At 48.3% G+C, this 19,200-nt stretch overlaps 1 protein-coding gene across 2 annotated transcripts in view; it reads left to right on the top strand.

Moving 5' to 3' along the window:
* Positions 1–3,325: 3,325 nt before the first annotated feature.
* Positions 3,326–19,200, top strand: part of SMAD7 (SMAD family member 7) — a 100,024-nt gene continuing 84,149 nt past the window's right edge. For both annotated transcript variants that reach the window (XM_029580360.1, XM_029580342.1), the window contains exons 1-2: positions 3,326–3,522; positions 10,281–10,308. The gene's annotated coding sequence lies outside the window, so the exon portion shown is untranslated. The remainder of the gene's footprint in view (positions 3,523–10,280; positions 10,309–19,200) is intronic.

The following is a 19,200-nucleotide window of genomic DNA, read 5'->3' as shown; positions in this document are numbered from 1 at the left end:
AAAGAATGTATGGGAAGAGCTAGGAAAACTAAAAGTGGACAAGGCCATGGAGCTGGATGAGGTTTATCCCAGGATACTGAGGGAGCTCAGAGATATGCCACTGCGTGACCTGTTCAATAGTTCCCTGGAAACGGGAGTGGTGCCGAGTGATTGGAGAAGAGCAGTGGTGGCCCTGCTCCACAAGAGTGGTAGCAGAGAGGAAGCTGGAAACTACAGGCCAGTTAGCCTCACTTTGGTGGTGGGAAATTTAATGGAGACTCTGTTGAAGGAAAGGATAGTGAACTATCTACAGTCAGGAGGATTACTGGACCCGAGGCAACAATGGATTCACTAGGGGAAGGTCCTGTCAGACAAATCTGATTCTTTGTTTTTTGATTGGGTGACTAAAGAATTGGATCAAGGAAAAGCGCTCAATGTGATCTACTTAGATTTCAGTAAAGCTTTTGATACGGTCCCACATAGGAGACTTGTGAATAAAATGAGAAGCTTGGGAGTGAGCGCCAAAGTGGTGGCATGGATTACAAACTGGTTGATGGACAGAAGACAACATGTGATGGTAAATGGAATCTACTCTGAAGAGAGAGCGGTGTTAAGTGGAGTGCCACAAGAATCAGTGTTGGGACTGGTTCTGTTCAATATCTTTGTGAGCAACATTGCGGAAGGGATAGAAGGTAAAGTTTGTCTATTTGTGGATGATACTAAGATCTGCAACAGAGTGGACACGCCAGAAGGAGTAGAGAAATGAGACATGATTTAAGAAAGCTTGAATAGTGGTCAAAGATATGGCAGCTGGGATTCAATGCCAAGAAGTGAAGAGTCATGCATCTGGTGTGCGGTAATCCAAAAGAGCTGTATTTGATGGGGCGTGAAGGGCTGTTGAGCATGGAGCAAGAGAGCGACCTTGAGGTGATAGTGTCTAGTGATCTGAAGACAGCGAAACAATGTGACAAGGCGATAGCTAAAGCCAGAAGAATGATGGGCTGCAGAGAGAGAGAGGAATAACTACTGTGTTTCCCCGAATATAAGACAGCGTCTTACTTTCTTTTTACCCCCAAAAGTCCCACTATGTCTTACTTTCAGGGTATGTCTTATATTGGAAAAAAAAACCTGAGTGTTCAAAAAAAAATTATTTTTAAATACCTGTCGGAGGGCCGCGTGGGTCCAGGCGGCTGGCGGCGGGAGCCGGGTGGTCGCGTGTTAAATCTAGGCCGCGGGCGGGTGGGCGCTTGTTCCAGGCGGCGGGGGGGGGGGCAGGTGGACGCGCGTTAGTTCGAGACGGCCGGCGGGTGGCGGTTGGTCGTGTGTTAAATCTAGGCCGGGTCGCATTCATTCACTGCCGGTGGGGGCTGCCGAGGCAGCCCCCACCGGCAGTGAATGAATGCGCGCACAGGCCCACAGCGCCTGTGCGACCCCTGCGATTCGGCGCTGGGGGCTGCCGGTGGGGGCTGCCGGTGGGGGCTGCGGCAGTGAATGAATTCATTCATCCAGGCGGAGGAGCCGGCTGCTTTCGCCGCTGCCGGCTGCTTTCGGCTGCCGCTGCCGGCTGCTTTCGGCGCTCAAGGCAGTCACATGCCATGACGTCACAGCATGTGACTGCCTTGAGCGCCGAAAGCAGCCGGCAGCGGCGAAAGCAGCCGCTCCTCCGCCTGGATGAATGAATTCATTCACTGCCGCAGCCCCCACCGGCAGCCCCCAGCGCCGAATCGCAGGGGTCGCACAGGCGCGCATTCATTCACTGCCGGTGGGGGCTGCCTCGGCAGCCCCCACCGGCAGTGAATGAATGCGAGCCTGTGCGACCCGGCCTAGATTTAACACGCGACCACCCGCCGCCCGCCGGCCGTCTCGAACTAACGCGCGTCCACCTGCCCCCCCCCCCCCCCCCGCCGCCGCCTGGAACAAGCGCCCACCCGCCCGCGGCCTAGATTTAACACGCGACCACCCGGCTCCTGCCGCCAGCCGCCTGGACCCACGCGGCCCTCCGACAGGTATTTAAAAATATTTTTTTTTTTAAATGACAGGTACGTCTTACTTTCGGGGGATGTGTTACGTTAGCCGACCCCCCTAAAATTCCCACTACGTCTTACTATCAGGGGTGTCTTACTATCGGGGAAACACGGTAGTAAGAAAAAGGAGGTGATAATCACCTTGTACAGGTCCTTGGTGAGGCCTCACCTGGAGTACTGTGTTCAGTTCTAGAGACCGTATCTTAAAAGGAACAGAGACAGAATGGCGGCAGTCCAGAGAAGGGCGACCAAAATAGTGGGTGGTATCCATCAAATGACTTGAGCAACTTTTGTTGAAATTAACCATGTATTTAGGCCACTTAATATCACATAAGCTGCCTCTTTCAGCACATGTTTCATTATGCGATATTTTTGTGGATCTTCAACCTGAATTACAAACCGGACATCAGTTATTACTGAGCGAGGTCTTTTTAATTGCAAAAAAGACAACATTTTCTAACTGGTTACTGAAGGAGGAATCCTCGATGATGGTGTGGAAGCTCGGGTTCCATAAACTTCTGATGTACAAGCATATGACTGCCAAACAGTCATCTAAGAAGAAGTCTGATCTATTTTTAGAGACATGACATGTTACATAATGGCGATGAGCACCAAAGCTCTCAGCTTGTTATTTAAAACGGGGTGATCCAGAAACTAAAATAATGGCATGGAGTATGCACTTTATTGGGACATTGCTCCTTCCTATGTCACCTGAGGATATCTACAACATTTGACAATCAACATTTAGCATTTATCATGCAACATTTGCCTTTGGAATTCCAATAGTAATTGTTCAACACTCATCATTCAACATATTACAGCTATTCAACATCTATTCAACATTTATTCAACTTCCTTCAAACAATTCAAACCCAGTTATGAGCTGGGGATGGGGAGGGAGGGTATGGGTGGGTTTCTGAAGACAGAGTGGGAGGGGATGATCCGTTTTAGGAGCGCTGCATTTGAATCTTTTGGTAATTTTGTATATTTCTTTATAAATATTGAAAATAAAGGTTGTAAAAAAAAAAAAAATTTGCCTGTGAACAGTCGGATGCCGGAGTGTACAATGAAGTCGGTGACCTTTTGTCGAAATGAAATGTTCTTACTCCCTGTGGAGCTAGTACTAAAAATAAAAATGAGAATAATGATGATATCTGAAAAGTAACTTTTGGCACTGAATGCAGAGGGTGCGCGTCCAGTGTTCCTGCCCCGTGCCCTCCTGAGACCCTGCTGTGGACACGAGACAGCCGCCGATCCCTCACCAGCCCCCCCTCCCGTGAAGCGCCGCCCGTGGGTGCCAGCAGCAGCAGCAGCGCTCGGAGTCACTTCCGCCACGGAAATGCTCCGCGTGCCCTGAAGGGATGTCCCCGAGAGGACGAAAAGAGCCCATCAGCCCTTCTTCTACGATCAATGGGGTCACTCAGGCAGGCTCTCTCGGCTGTAAAGCCACGCTGGATGTTTTGCCAATCGCTAATAGAAACTGTATAAACACTGGGCAAACAGTGTCATCTATCCGTGGGTGAGTAATTATGAGGGGTTTCTCTTTAAATAGCCTTTTAAGTAAATATAGAAATATCACTTTACAGGTGACGGAATGGGGCTGTGCTATCGGTGCAATTACTTGATGAAGGTGTGTTTACGGCTGCACGAGTTTCTGTAACTAAGGTGACTGACCAGACGGCTCCATGTCATGGGAGGGGGGCGCTGAGCCAGCTCTGCAGCGGATCTCGGGACGCCTAGGTCGGGTTTCTTGAGAAAAAGCAAAATCGTGAGGGACTCAGCCTTGTATAAAGCCAGGGTTGGTGCTAGTTTTTTTGCTGCCCCATGCAAAACATTACTGTGCTGTCGTCCCCCCCAGTCCTGTCCTGGGCCTATCAAATAAAGCTCAGCTCTGTCCTGCAATCTATATTTTTAAAAACTGGCAAGCCCCTGCCCAGATCCCATGGATAAGGAAGTGCATTAGGTACCCTAGGCAAACCTTACAGCCTTGCACATACTCCCCCCCCCCCCCCACCACACACACACACACACACACACACACACACCCTTTACAGACAGACACAATTAAATTATGCATTTATTACAAATTTTACATGAAAAAGAACATTCAAGAGTACAATCTGCTGAGGCAGAAATATCACTTACAACATGCATATTACATTTACATGCACTCCTGTGGTGCCAACCAGAAAATCTTGCAAAAAAGACACTTGGAGCTCCTATGGAATTAGACTTTTTGTAATGCATGCTGGGTGTGGGCTTGGCCCTCAGAAAGCCATGAATAAATGGAATTACCATTACAATATAGTAAACCTCCCATACCAAAACAACCTTAACAGCCTTATCTATGAAAGGGTAACACTGCACATATTACATCAGGCCCTAGGACACCAATAAAAGCTCTTATTAGGAAACCAGGCTACTATAAATTCCTATACAGAAATTACATGCTAGTAAAATACCTCACCCCGCTCACATATGCAGAACACAGAGAGACATTTACCAAATACAGAATAAAGAGATCAGAAAGTATAAACAGAAATGTGCTGAGAAAAACTGAACTGGAACCCATGACAAGCCAGCTTCTATATGCAGAGCAACAATGGAAAAATAAATACATTACCATTCTTCATAAAACATTAAATAATAAAATCAAGAAATATAAAACATTAATCATAATAGTAAAGTCATAATCATAAAAAGAATATTTCAAACCAGTTAATGAATAGAATATCAAAAATTTTCCAAACACCATTAAAATATTTAAAAAATCTGATGAATAAAAAAGCCCATTAAAAAAATGTTAATCCACCCCCCAAAAGAATAAATATTTCAAAAAAGCAGAATCATCAAAATACACCCAATAATTAAAACTAATAAGGATTTAAAAAGCTGCTCTCCATTCCTGGGATCTGATTTCCAGTCACCCTGAGATTGTTGTGGATTGGAGGAGGTAGGGCCACACAAATTTTATCTTCCGTCACACACACATGCACAATAACACATTCATTCTCTCACACACTCCCTCTCTCTAACATACACAGGATGCCTCATCCTCACAGATACATTATATGTGTGTGTGTGTGCCTATGAGAACCTATATGTGACACAGGGGATATCACACAGACATGCACACTTGAACAGGCTCTCAGACACACACCGGCTCTCACTCATTCACATATACATACAAACTCACACACGTGGTCTCCTGTTATCATCGGGCCAGGGTGGGATGAGCTCCACCACAGTCCCTGCAGGCCTCCTGTCCTGTTGTCTTTGGGCCGTGATGGGATGAGCTCCATCATGGCCCCGCGGGCTTCCTGCTATCTTCGGGCTAAATGGCCCACCGATCTTCCTGCTTGGGGGGGGGGGGGGGGGAGGTAGGGAGCGGAAGCCGTGCGCTGGCGTGTGCGCACGCATACCCGTACACGGAAGATGGGCCTCTCCTGTGGTCACCGATGCGCTTTCCTTCTTCGGCCTCCCACTGGTTAGGCTCCGCTGGCGGCCTGCAACCTCACCTGCTGCTGCCGGCCCGCCACCTCCCCGGGTGCGCTGCCCTGTGCAAATACACGGTGTGCACACCCGGTCATACCGGGCCTGTATAAAGCTGCATTGTAAGCACAGAAACTTTGTTTCTGCAAAAATGCACTCGAGCAGAAAAGAGATTTGCCCAGGCATTCATTCGCAAGCAAGTAGACATTGTCTAACCTTTAAACTGCCTCCCCTCCAGCTCTCCTTTCATGAATATATTTTCCATTTTCAGTGTTGTGGTTTGTCCCTTATTATTCCTTACAGGGAATATATATGGATAGATAGATAGATTATATATAGGCATTGTCAGTATATTGGTTATACGGTTGTTGTATAGCATGAGTGTTCTGTATATATATATATATATATATATATATACATCTTAGAAAGCTAAAAAGAACTCATGCTATACGACAACCAAATAACCAATATACTGACAGTGCCTATTATTTGAAATTATAGGCTTTGTCTCATACAATGAGTGTTCTTTTTATAAATTGTTGAAATAAATAAATAAATATGGACCAGTTTCTGGAGGGAGCTGAGGTTTGTGGCTCCCAGGCAAGCATGTTATTGCAGTCAGGGCTGGATTTAAGATTATGGCGCCCCTAGGCAGAGAGCAAGGAGTAGGTATTTCTCCCCTGGAAATCAGAGAGCAGGGCTTTTTGTTTTCTTGGGTGCCTTCAGAATCTGGGGTCCTAGGCGCCTGCCTATGTTGCCTGTGCTTAAAGCAGGCCTTGACTGCTGTGCCTGTGCCTAGGGAAGGTGACAAAAGTAGGGGAAATACTCCAGGTGGTAGTTGCAGATGAAGACTGATGATGCCATAGCTAGAGAGAGAGGCCAGTTCTGATTAATGGGCCAATACAGTAAAGTCCACGGGAGAGCGGCCGAATGCCCGGCTCTCCCGGCGCTTGCACAGGCCACTCTCCTGTGCACGCGATTCTCTATTCAAATGAGGCCCGGCGGTAAAAACAGGCAAAAGGAGGCGCTAGGGACACTAGCGCGTCCCTAGCGCCTCCTTTTGGACCGGAGCGGTGGCTGTCAGTGGGTTTGACAGCCGACGCTCAATTTTGCCAGCGTCGGTTCTCGAGCCTGCTGACAGCCACGGGCTCGGAAACCGGACGCCGGCAAAATTGAGCGTCCGGTTTTCGAAACGACAGCCTCGGGCCGACTTCAAATTTTTTCTTTTTTTTTTATTTTTCGAAACTTTCGGGACCTCCGATTTAATATTGCCATGATGTTAAGTCGGAGGGTGCACAGAAAAGCACCCTCCGACTTACTGCTTTTCTGTGCACTTTCCCGGTGCCCGAAGAAATTAGTGCCTACCTTTGGGTAGGCGCTAATTTCTGAAAGCAAAATGTGCGGCTTGGCTGCACATTTTGTTTTCTGAATCGCACAGGAATACCTAATTGGGCCATCAACATGCATTTGCATGTTGCGGGCGCTATTAGGTTCGGGAGGTTGGACGCGCATTTTCGGCCCCTTACTGAATAAGGGGTAACGCTAGCGCAGGGATGGGCAATTCCAGTCCTCGAGGGCCGCAAACCGATCGGGTTTTCAGGATATCCCTAATGAATATGCACGAGAGAGATTTGCATGCACTCTGCCTCAGTCATATGTAAATCTTTTTCATGCATATTCATTAGGGATATCCTGAAAACCCGACCGGTTTGCAGCCCTCGAGGACTGGAATTGCCCACCCCTGCACTAGCGCGTCAAAAACGCGCGTCCAATGGCGGGTTAACAGTGCGCTCCATCGGAGCGCACTGTACTGTATCGGCCCGTAAGTTGGAAGCCCATAAGGAGAAGGAGGAGGAAACTTCTGAGCCAAAAATAAAACAAAAAAAATATATAGTAATTAAGAGGGGAGGTGGTTTGTGCCAACAACCCAATGACATGAAGTCACAGAGAAGCACAGGGGAAAGGCAGCCCGGTGTCTCATATAAGCAGAACGTGAATGTGGCAGGGGTAATGTGGGTGGGTGAGTTTGAGATGGGGATAGGGGATTTGGAAGTGAGGGCGCCTGGGGTTGGCGCTTAGTTGGGTATGTTTTTGGATGTTTAGTTTAGTTTACTTTGTTACCATTGCTCTGGGTTGTTTTACATTTTGGAGGATTTTTGGGGTCGTGGACACTGTATTTTATCTTATCAGTGTTCATTTTATGTATTATCTACACTGATGTGCTTCATATATTGTATGCACCACTTTGGATAGGCTGGTTGGTTTATAAAGGCAGTCTATAAAGGAATAAATTACTTAAAAAATAAAAATATCAAAATGCTACTAACAAAAGTAATTTTTTAACGTTTGCTTCACACATTGATGAGCCAGGGCAGCACAATTACAGCTCCACCCCTGTCTGTTGTGTGGCCACACAAGTTTCTCAGAGCCCTTACTTCCTCCACATGCTCCTACTTCCCCCCCCCCCCCGGGCAGAGGAAAAGATTCTTGGGAGAATCATTAACACCTGGCAGAAGAGGTGAGAAGAGGTTTAAGTAGCAGCCAGGAGATTGGGAGTTCAGGTAGGAAGATCAGTGCCCAACAGCACGCCCTGTCCAGACGCCCTAAAGAGCAATTATAAAACAGAAAAACTGGACACACCAAGAATGACCACAAGAAGGAATGGCAAATCAAGAAAAAAATAAAATAAAGTGGCTCTAACTGCCAACCGAGCCAGTTAAATGTGTGCTTGGTTTTTTTTTATATAAGTATAAGGCACATTTTGATCTAGCTTACTCAAAATGTTGATGAGGTGGAAATGCAAGCGGAGAGTCCAGAGTGTAAAACACAGCACCCCACACAGGGTGACCATATCAAAAGGGAAGGGCTATGCTGGCTCTGGTTTACCCCCCCCCCCCCCAATCCATGCATGGAAACGCGATGAAGTTTCTTTAGGAGAATCCAAACTATGTCTCCACGCATGCGTCCAATGGGTAGGGTTTGACAACAAACTGATCTGGTCCGGCTTCCCCCCCCTCCGTTTGCATCTTCGATTTCTGATTTCCCAAAGAAAATGAGAACGAACAAGTCCATGCCGTGCAGGGGGGGGGGGGGGAAACCAGGACTTGGATCAGCTTGTCCCGTCTGACCTGGGGGTAAGCCGGCAACCCCTAGCGATGGGGTAAAAACCCAGGTCTGGCCCAGGCTGCTTCTAGTGACATGCATCCGTACGGTCACGCTAACTGTACACGCTCAAAAGCAGAAAACGCCTTGTACGCTGAATACCTCCTCTTTAGGATTGTAACTTCCTCTGCAGGAGTGTTACACCAAAATTACCGCCTCTTAGCTTGGCTCTTCATTCCCTTCCTCCAGCCCCTCTGGCTGCTCCCTGTTTATCCCACGCCCTTTTTGTTTCCCCCCCGCTGCTCTTCTTGACCTCGCCTCGTCTTCCAGGAGGGCGTTCCATGCATGCGCCACTCTTTCTGTGAAAAACGTATTTCCTAGCACAAAACTTCCCGGGTGTACGCAAAGTAGCAAAATAAAAAAAAGCAAGGGGCAGGGGCAATATAGTCCCGAAAGAAATGTGCGCCTTGATCGCTCTGATAACGTCTTTCCTTTTTATGCAAAACAAAATAATAGAAATAGTAATGAAGTAAGGTTATTTGAAGATTTTGTTTGTGACTAAAAAGTATTTCCTGACATTCTTCCCGAGTCTAGCTACTTGGAGCTTCATATTATGACCTCTGGTTCTGCAGCTTTCTTTCCAGTGGAAAAAGTCTGATTCTTGTGCATGTTTAATTCCTTTCAGGTATTTAGAAATCTCCTGTTTCTCCACTTCTCTAGCATATATATACATATTTAAGGTCCTCAAGTCTGATCTCATAAAGCTTTTGGTGCAGACCCCACACCATTTTGGTGGCCTTTCTCTGGACCACTCCCAACCTGTCTCTGTCTCTCATGAGACACGGACTCCAGGACCGAGCACGGTACTCCAGGAGAGGCCTCACCCAGGAGCTGTACAGGGGCATCACCACTTCCTTTTTTGTGCCTCTCTATGCAGCCCAGCGTCCCTCGTACCCTAGTCACTGCCTTGTCACATTGCTTCGCTGCCTTCAGATCATCAGACAACTTCTGGGTTTGCTTTTGGGTGCTGTACAGCCAACTGCTCTCTTCTCACTCCAGGGATAGCAGCTTCCATGGAAAAGGAACAAATGTTTTCTTGAATGCACTAAGCTCAAAACATGCAAAAAAAAACCAAACAAACCCAAAAACCCTTATACATGTACATCTATTTCCTCCTGCTGTATTTCTAGATCTGTACCCTTTCTGGTAGCATTTCTCTGTTAAGGGCCTGAGGCACTAAGGCTGTTCCCCCATAGCACAGAATAGGAGAAAAGCCTTGGTTACATCGGGCCTTAAGGCATTGTGAAGGCCATATAGTCTGTCAGGTCTGTATTTCATATTGTGAATGTTTTACGATGTAAACCGTCCTGAGCTATAGCAGAGGGCGTTACATACAGTAAATATTAATAAAGATAAACCACTACAGTTTAGTTTATCTTCTGTACACAGGCACACACACACAGACACACACACACACGCATACTTCTGAAGTAAAACATGAGTGAAATCCTAGCCATTGTATACACTTAACTTCCTTTCTTCTGTTAAACATACTAGTACCGTGAAGCAAATAAAGTAGGGAAAGATTAAAAAAAACAAAATTCCCCTATGATCACAGTTGTGTATTACAAACATATGCTCACAGCTCAATTTAAAGTTCTTAATGGAATTCTTTCTTTCTAGGTTCCTGTTTGTGAGACAACGAAGATCCGTAAGTACATAAGAAGTGCCATGCTGGGTCAGACCAAGGTCCACAGAGCTCAGCATCCTGTCTCAGTGGCCAGTCCAGGTTGCAGGTACCTGGCAAATCCCAGTCTTCCTCTTACTCACGCCCAGGGATAGCAATAGCTATTTTTTCAGCACTTCTTTTTTTTTTTTTTTCTTCATCTGTTTCTGACCTCTGAGTGTGACTGTGCTTGGCAGAGATCTAAAAAAAAGGTATTTCAACTTCAATTTAAAAAAAACATTGTCAAAATTGAAGCGCTCCCTGAGGGTGACTAGTGCTACAATATAGCACTATACACCTTTAGCTGGAGAAAATTACTTTTAAATCAGGGCTGGGCACGTTCCAAAGGAAGTTTTGCTCTCTCCTCAGTGGCATTTCCAAGTTCCTCTGATGCTATCAAGGAGTTGTCTGCGCTCATAGTGATTCTTTGATAGTCTCCACAAAGGGGTCAGAAGTCAGTACTTAAGTGATGCACAGAACGAAGCCTTTAAATTTAATTATAGTCACTGTATCATGAAAGCTAGTTCCTTTGTGAGTGTACAGCACTATTTGGTAGCACTATACAACTTCAGGGGCTATTTTAACTTCATCGCCACAAATCAAAATGTGTTGTTATTATTGGTGATGTATTATTTAGTCTCCTACTGGAGTATTGTGCATCGTGCAGTGCTCAGGGGTGAGGTGTTAAGCAGCGGCAGGCCGCATGGGGCTATATAGAGCTCCTGCAGTGATCAGCTAGGTGGATCCAGGCAGTTCAGGACGGTGACACCGGGCGTGTTGCGTGCAGCCAGGCAGTGTGTGTAACTAGATAGTAGTGCTGGGCTGCATAGAGCCTTGCAAAGCTGAATCGATGATGTGCTGGAGGGGGCACCTTGGAACCTGCTGTTAAGTCATTTCATACAAGCAAAAGGTTATCTCGGTGAGCAGAGTGGACCTGGTGAAAGTTGGCAGTGGGAAGAGCTGCGTGATAGCAAATCACTGAAATGCACTTTATGAAGCTGTGGAGTGACGGGCAGTGGTGAACCATGCAGCATTAAGCAGAGCCGTTCAGTATTGGATTGTGTGAAATATGGAAAATCAGAACAGCTGAGGACTATAATGCTCATTAGGGATGTGCCTTTGCTAGAAGCAAAACTGAACTTTTGACGAAATTTCCCATTTTCTTTTGTTCTGTTTAGAACAAAACAGAAGAAAAACAAACAAATTGTGTTTGTTTCCATTTTTTTTGTTTTAAAAACAGGGTATCCTGTCTCCACAGGGGGGTTTCTGTTTATTCACTGTTGTCCTGCTTTCACAATGTCCTGCTTCCACAGCAGCCTTTCTGTTTTTGCTGCTAATGCAGTTCTTCATGCTTTACTCCAGTGTTTTCCAAGCCTTTTTTTTTTGAGGGCACACCTAGCCAGTTGAGTTATCAAGATTGCCACAATGAATATGCACGAGATAGATATCCTGGTTAGGTGGACCTCAGAGAGACTTAGGAAACACTGCTTTACTCTGCACGTCAGCCTGCACGTTCACCGCCTCTGCTGTACTCTCTGCAGCTGGCTCTAAACTGTTAACCTCAGACTTGAAGCAGGGAGTGCCTGGGAGTGTTTTCAGTAAACTCTTCTAGTCGGTCTGTATGCTTCAGTGGCTAATCTGGTCTAGCCCTGCAGAATAATCCTCATTTTACCTGTCTTTATTTCTTTGGCCCAGACTGCTCTGCTTCCTGTTATCTGCAGTTTATGCATAGTAATGGTCTCTTTATTTGTTTTGCCTGTTAATAAAGTTTGGAGTTGAAGAGGTGGTCTCCTCTATCTGCCAGTAAAGACCGAGTAAAACTAGGGATGTGAATCGGGCTTCGGACGAATGAAAATATTGTCGATATTTTCAAAATCGTCAGAAATCGGGGGCTCCCCTGAAACGATAGGAAAACCCCACGATATTGATCGTGGGGGTTCTCTTATTGTTTTGGGGGAGGGCGGGAAAAACGGCACACAAAAATAACCGCTAAACCCACCCCGACCCTTTAAAACTAATCCCTTTGCTTCCCCCACCCTCCCGACCCCCCCAAAAACATTTTACAGGTACCTGGTGGTCCAGTGGGGGTCCCGGGAGCGATCTCCCGCTCCCGGGCCGTCGGCTGCCACTAATCAAAATGGCGCCAATGGCCTTTTGCCCTTACCATGTGACAGGGTATCCATGCCATTGGCCGGCCCCTGTCACATGGTAGGATCACTGGATGGCCGGCGCCATCTTTAAAAAACAAAACAAAACTGAAAAACAAAGCAAAAAAAAAAGTGAGCACGCCCCCTTAATGCGCCTCCAGCCTTCCCAACTGAATTCCTGCTGCATTGCCACCTAGAGATGTGAACAGAAAACAATTTTTATGGTTTTTATTCAGCTTTCATTTTGTTTGATTTTTTTTGTTTGGGTCTTTTTTTTTTTTTTTCAAATGAAATAAACATCAACAGAAAAGAAAACAAAGAAAAGGAGGCCAGTCCCGTCCCCGCAACACACACCCCCAAACCCTCAACAGCCCTCCTGTGCAGAAATTAAAATGTCCCTGCTGACAACGCCCTCCTTTTTATTTTCTACTGGAAAATGCTTCTATTTGAGTGCATCTATCATGTGTAGAAGAGACAGGTGTGGTGGAGAGATGAAACATAAACACCTCAAAGGTATAACCAGTGCAGAAGGAGCTTTTTTTCTGTGCAAATGGATGGTGTAAACTATGTTGGAGGGATTCCATTTTTTTATTTCTGTGTGCTTGGTAGGGGGGGAGGGGCATATTGGCTGTGCCTCTTCCCATGCACCCCAGCATTCCTCTGGCTGTAGCCATTGTCTCGCTGCACAGTTTTACAACTTTGAGATCATCAAATATGATCATCCTGAGGTCTCTCTCCTGGTTGGTGCATATCAGTATCTAACACCACCCCCCCCCCCCCAAGGATTTCTGCAGCCCAAATGTAGGACTCTGCGCTTTTTTTTTTCCATTGAAGCATACAGCTGGCAAGCACCACACTGCTCATGCACCTTTCAGAGATCTCCCCTCTTTCAGTCAGCTCTGTCTTGGGGATGTCCACTTTGTTACAGATATTGTCATATGCAGGGATGCAAGCTTCTCCTTCTAAAACCTCCATATTATTGCTCACAAACAGGCTGATACAGTACAGTGCGCTCCGATGGAGCGCACTGTTAGCCTGCTCTTGGACGCGCGTTTTCCCTTACCCCTTATTCAGTAAGGGGAGGAAAACGCGCGTCCAACCCGCGGCACCTAATAGCGCCCTCAACATGCAAATGCATGTTGATGGCCCTATTAGGTATGCGCGCGGGATACAGAAAGTAAAATGTGCAGCCAAGCCGCACATTTTACTTTCAGAAATTAGCGCCGACCCAAAGGTCGGCGCTAATTTCTTCCGGCGCCGGGAAAGTGCACAGAAAAGCAGTAAAAACTGCTTTTCTGTGCACCCTCCAACTTAATATCATAGCGATATTAAGTCGGAGGTCCCGAAAAGTAAAAACAAGTAAAAAAAAATAATAAATTTGAAGTCGGGCTGAAAACCGGACGCTCAATTTTGCCGGCGTCCGGTTTCCGAGCCCGTGGCTTTCAGCGGGCTTGAGAACCGACGCCGGCGAAATTGAGCGTCGGCTGTCAAACCCGCTGACAGCCGCCGCTCCTGTCAAAAAGGAGGCGCTAGGGACGCGCTAGTGTCCCTAGCGCCTCCTTTTACCCGGATCTACCGCGTCACCTAATTTAAATAGAGAAGCGCGCGCACCGGCGAAGGGCCGGTGCGTGCGCCGGGAGAGCGGGCGTTCGTCCACTCTCCCGCGGACTTTACTGTATTGGCCCGAAAGATATTGAACAGAACCAGGCTCAAGACCAAAGCCCGAGACCCTCCACTAATCAGCCCTCTCGGGAACCACCCCCAGGGCCGTTCAGGGTATTCATGAGCCTGCTGTGCAGGGCAGAATCAAAAGAGATTTGCTGAACTCCAAGTATTACCACTGCCAGAGCAGGTCTCTGACCTATTTCTATAGTCTCACAATTGGACAAACTGATGGCGGACATGCACTGGATGTGGGATGATTTAATTTCAGCAAAGCTTTTGATACTGACCTCCCTAGGAGGTTTCATAAATAAACAGATCATCCTGGGGGGGGGGGGGAAGGGGCGGAGGCTTGGACCCCCGAGATTGTTTTAGTGGATGAGAAGCTTGAGCTTTGTCAAACCTTGTCCAGTTCTGCACAGCAACGCAAGCACAGAGCCAGGGCGCGGACCCTGGGTGAATGTGAAGCCCGGGGCACATCACAATGGCTGTGCTCCAGTGATGGGTTTAGGTTTCTGCCACCCCGCAGGCACCTTTGGTGCTGTCGCCCTCTCCTGCCCCCCCCCCCCCCGAAGATCAGACAACAAGGAGCAGATGGAAGGTGCAGTCCCACTGTTGCAAAGGTAGGTTCTGCAAGAGGAAACAAGAAAAGTTATGAAGCACATTGGCATACATTTCTATCTTTCAGCCATGCTTGTGTCTGTAGAATTTATTCAGTTTTAATTGGATGAGGAGAAAGGATCTCGAGTATCAGTATGGGAAAAAGCTCTCGGGGTGAGGAGAGAAGAGAGTGGGAGAGAAGGAAGGGGGGATCGGAGATTGGGAGGAGGGCCAGGAGATGAGAGGATTGGGGATAGGGAGACGAACGTGAGAAGGAGCAAAGTTTAGGTATGGGGAGAATGGAAGATGGGGGGGGGGGAGAAGGCTGGGAATCTGGGATGAGAAAGAGAGGGAGGTTCTGAGATTGAGGAAGGGGAGGAGGGAGTAGGAGGAATTATTAGGAAGGGAATGGTTAATAAAACGGAAAATGTCATAATGCCTCTATATCGCTCCATGGTGAGACCGCACCTTGAATACTGTGTACAATTCTAGTCGCCGCATCTCAAAAAAGATATAGTTGCAATGGAGAAGGTACAGAGAAGATCAACCAAAATGATAAAGGGGATGGAACAGCTCCCCTATGAGGAAAGGCTGAAGAGGTTAGGGCTGTTCAGCTTGGAGAAGAGACGGCTGAGGGGGGATATGATAGAGGTCTTTAAGATCATGAGAGGTCTTGAACAAGTAGATGTGACTCAGTTATTTACACTTTCAAATAATAGAAGGACTAGGGGGCATTCCATGAAGTTAGCAAGTAGCACATTTAAGACTAATCAGAGAAAATTATTTTTCACTCAACTCACAATTAAGCTCTGGAATTTGTTGCCAGAGGATGTGGTTAGTGCAGTTAGTGTAGCTGGCTTCAAAAAAGGTTTGGATAAGTTCTTGGAGGAGAAGTCCATTAACTGCTTTTAATCAAGTTTACTTAGGGAATAGCCACTGCTATTAATTGCATCAGTAGCATGGGATCTTCTTAGTGTTTGGGTACTTGCCAGGTTCTTGTTGCCTGGTTTGGCCTCTGTTGGAAACAGGATGCTGGGCTTGATGGACCCTTGGTCTGACCCAGCATGGCAATTTCTTATGTTCTTAAGATCTGGGATTAGGTTTGCGGGGGCAAGGTTCCAGGGATATAGGAGATTGGAGGGAGGGGAAGAGGAAGGAAATAGCAGTGAGCAGGGTGAGGGTGAGATGGAAGGGAGTTGTTCCCTCATCCTGTTCCAGTCCTGCTCCCCACTTACTTCCCCCTCCTCTAACCTCCCACAAGCAGGAAGAGGATGGCAATGGGGACAGACCGCGTCTCCTCCTCTGCTGCCCTGGGCCCAGCTCCTGCTTTGAACTGTGTAGCACTACATAGTTGTCCCACACTGTTCAAAGTGGAGGTCAAGACCCTGGGCCACAGAGGAGGAGATGAGGGTATCGCCGGGGGGAATGGAGATCGGGAAGAGAGGATGGGACTAACGAACTTTGGCCTGTGTGGGCCACATAAGGAGGAAGGGCAGCACTAGGTTTGGCCCCTTGCATGCCATATCTGGAGGGGGAGGGGTTGGTGCCAGCAGCCAGAGGCATTACTAGATATTTCAAATAATCAGGGCGCATGAGGTTTTGATAAACTCAGTAATCATGATAAATCCCTCGCCCCAAGAACAATCCTGTGAAAACACAGAACACGAGTGCATCCGAGATCTTCCTGCCCTTACGATGTGCGACAGCCATGCAGGCAAACACACTACATGGAAGGGTGTAGAGTGACTGCTAATTCTGTGCTGTGTGCTCCAGCCTCGCCCCCTTCTGTCCCTCGGGCTGATACAGTAAAAGTCGCGGGAGAGCGGGCAAGCCCCCGCTCTCCTGCGCGCACAATTCAGTAAAATAAAATATTCAAATTAGGGCCCACGGTAAAAAGAGGCGCTTAAGGACACTAGCGCGTCCCTAGCGCCTCTTTTTTTGACAGGAGCGGCGGCTGTCAGCGGGTTTGACAGCCGACGCTCAATTTTGCCGGCGTCGGTTCTCAAACCCGCTGACAGCCACGGGTTCGGAAACCGGACGCCGGCAAAATTGAGCATCCAGTTTTCAACCCGCCAGCCGTGGGCTGATTTAAAATTTTTTTTTATTTTTATTATTTTTAACTTTTGGGACCTCCGACTTAATATCACCGGAGCGCACTGTACTGTATCGGCCTGTCTGTTCCCAGGACAGGAGGGGAGGGGCTAAATCTATCCTCATCCCTCTTCCTCTCCTGTTCCCTGGATGGCAGGTGGGGAGGGATGGGATTAATGAGCAGAGTGGATCTGTCTTTGCTCAGTCTGCTCCAGCCTCACTCCTTCCCCTCCAGTCCTCTGCACAGGACTGGAGGGGAAGAGCTGGATTAGTGAGCAGAATAGTTCTGTTTTGCTGTGTGCTCCAGTCTCAAAACCCGCTCCCTCCCCCTTCCTTGTACATTGCCTAGTAGGGGAGGAGAGGGGCTGCAGCAGGAAACAGAAGCAAACCTTCAGCTGGTCTGCTGCCTCCAGATTTTTGCCACTCCAGGCATACTCATAGTGTGCTTATTGTAAAATCCAAACCTGATGGTCTCCCTTAACCCCATCCCCCCACCCCATGACATTCTCCAGTGTCCATCCCCCCACCCCCACCAATGCAATCCTCTCCAACATCCCCTCCTGATTATCTCCCCTCGCCCTCCTGCCAGCAGAAAGAACAGCAGTGATTCCTATCTGCTTCTGCAGGCTTCTGTGAGGCCCTGTGCAATTCAGACTTCACACCCATAGCAGAGAAAGAAATAGATGCAGATAAGAAGCACTGCTCTCCTGCTGCTGGCCAGAGAAAAGGAGATGATCGTGAGGGGGGAGAAGAGAGAGGTGAGCTCTTTCCCCGCCCCCCAGAGCACAGAGGCTGGGGACAGGCACTCGGATTTGCCCTCCCCTACTGATGGCCCTGAGGAAAGGAGCTGGGCATGCCAATAATGAGCTGTGTATTGCTGACTTAAGTTTGCTCCAACTTTGTGTTGCTCGGAGCTTCTAGTTTATTAAGAAAAAATCTTTTGGGCAATCCTGTTTTTTTTTTTAACCTACATCTCAGTGGATGTAGGCCTGATTTTGCAGCGTGTGCTATAGGTAACAACAGTAATAGGAACTACAGTCAATGAACCAGGACCGATGCAAAGTCTCTCTCCAGAAACTGGCTCACTCGACAGTCTGGTGCCAGGTCTGGGTGTGTGACAGGCCGATGCAATAAAGTGAGCCAGACTAGTGCACAGGTTTACACACTGTTGGACGTGCGTTTTGGATGCGCTAGACTAGCACCCGATGTAATGAGGATGTTAGTGCCAAATAGCCATGCTGGTACCCCCCTCTCTCCTGGAGTGGACGCCGGTATTGAATGCCAGTTGCAACTGTGGGTGCCCGATGCATTTGCGCACTAGGGACAGGGCCAGAGGAACCACTAGGCGAGCTAGGCCCGTGCCTAGGGTGCCGCGATTTAGGGGGCGCCGCGGCAGGTGGCATAATTTTGAAAGGACAAAAAGTGCCCTTTCAAAATTCTGCCAGCCCCCGCCTCACCGTGCCACCCTTCCGACGCCCCCCTTGTGGTCCAGCGGAGGGCCCGGGAGCGATCTGCCACTCCCAGGGCCTCGGCTGCCACTAAGCAAAATGGCGCCGGTAGCCCCTGTCACATGGTAGGGGCTAAAGGCCACCGGCGTCATTTTGCTGAGTGGCAGATCGCTCCCGGGCCCCCAGCTGGACCACCAGGTATTTTGGGGAGGAGTTGGGGCTGTGACCAGGGGCGGCACAAGGCACCTAATCCCCTTGCACCAGCCCTGGCTAGGGACTCTCAAGTTTCTCCTAATGCGTCCCTTTTTTTTTTTTTTTTTTTTGCATCCCTCATTTACATACAGCATTGGGCGCCCAGGGGATGTGGCTGCCTGCGCCTTAGGAAAACGGAAGCTCAATATAAGCACCCGTTTTCAAAGCCCGTCGGCCTCCTACTGATTCTGTGCTGCCTTCCCTCCAAGCTTCAGCATTTTGCTGTTCTCTGCAGCCTGTGGTGGTGGGGGGAGCAAGATGATCTTATCAGTAATATGCCGAGTCCCTAAAGTTAAAAAAAAGTCAGCGGATCTCCATGAAAAGCTCATTGCTTCAACTGCGCGGCTGAGCCGCCAAAGCCCTAGGCTGGGGGGAGGCAGAGGCGGGCGGGCAGGCAGCTCTCGAGGCCTCCTGTTGCAGCTGCTGCGAGCGCGCGGCGCCGGCGGGGAATCTGGGAACAATGCGAGTCAGGCACGGAGCGGCGGCAGCGCCCGAGCGCTGATCCCCGCAGACCCCGGGGCGCTCCGGCCCGCAATCGCGTCCTCCCCCGACCCACAGCAGAGGGGGGCCGTAAGCCTACGCGCTGAAATGAGCTTTCCCTCGCCGAGGGCCTAGGCAATGGGCCAGCTCCCTAACACTGTCACTAAATTGGTGAGGATTACAGCGGTGCTGATAAT

Source organism: Rhinatrema bivittatum, chromosome 1 (assembly GCF_901001135.1).
Source record: "Rhinatrema bivittatum chromosome 1, aRhiBiv1.1, whole genome shotgun sequence".
Classification (NCBI taxonomy): domain Eukaryota; kingdom Metazoa; phylum Chordata; class Amphibia; order Gymnophiona; family Rhinatrematidae; genus Rhinatrema; species Rhinatrema bivittatum.
The sequence above is the reverse complement of the archived record's forward strand: the minus strand, read 5'-3'. Positions and strand labels throughout refer to the sequence as shown.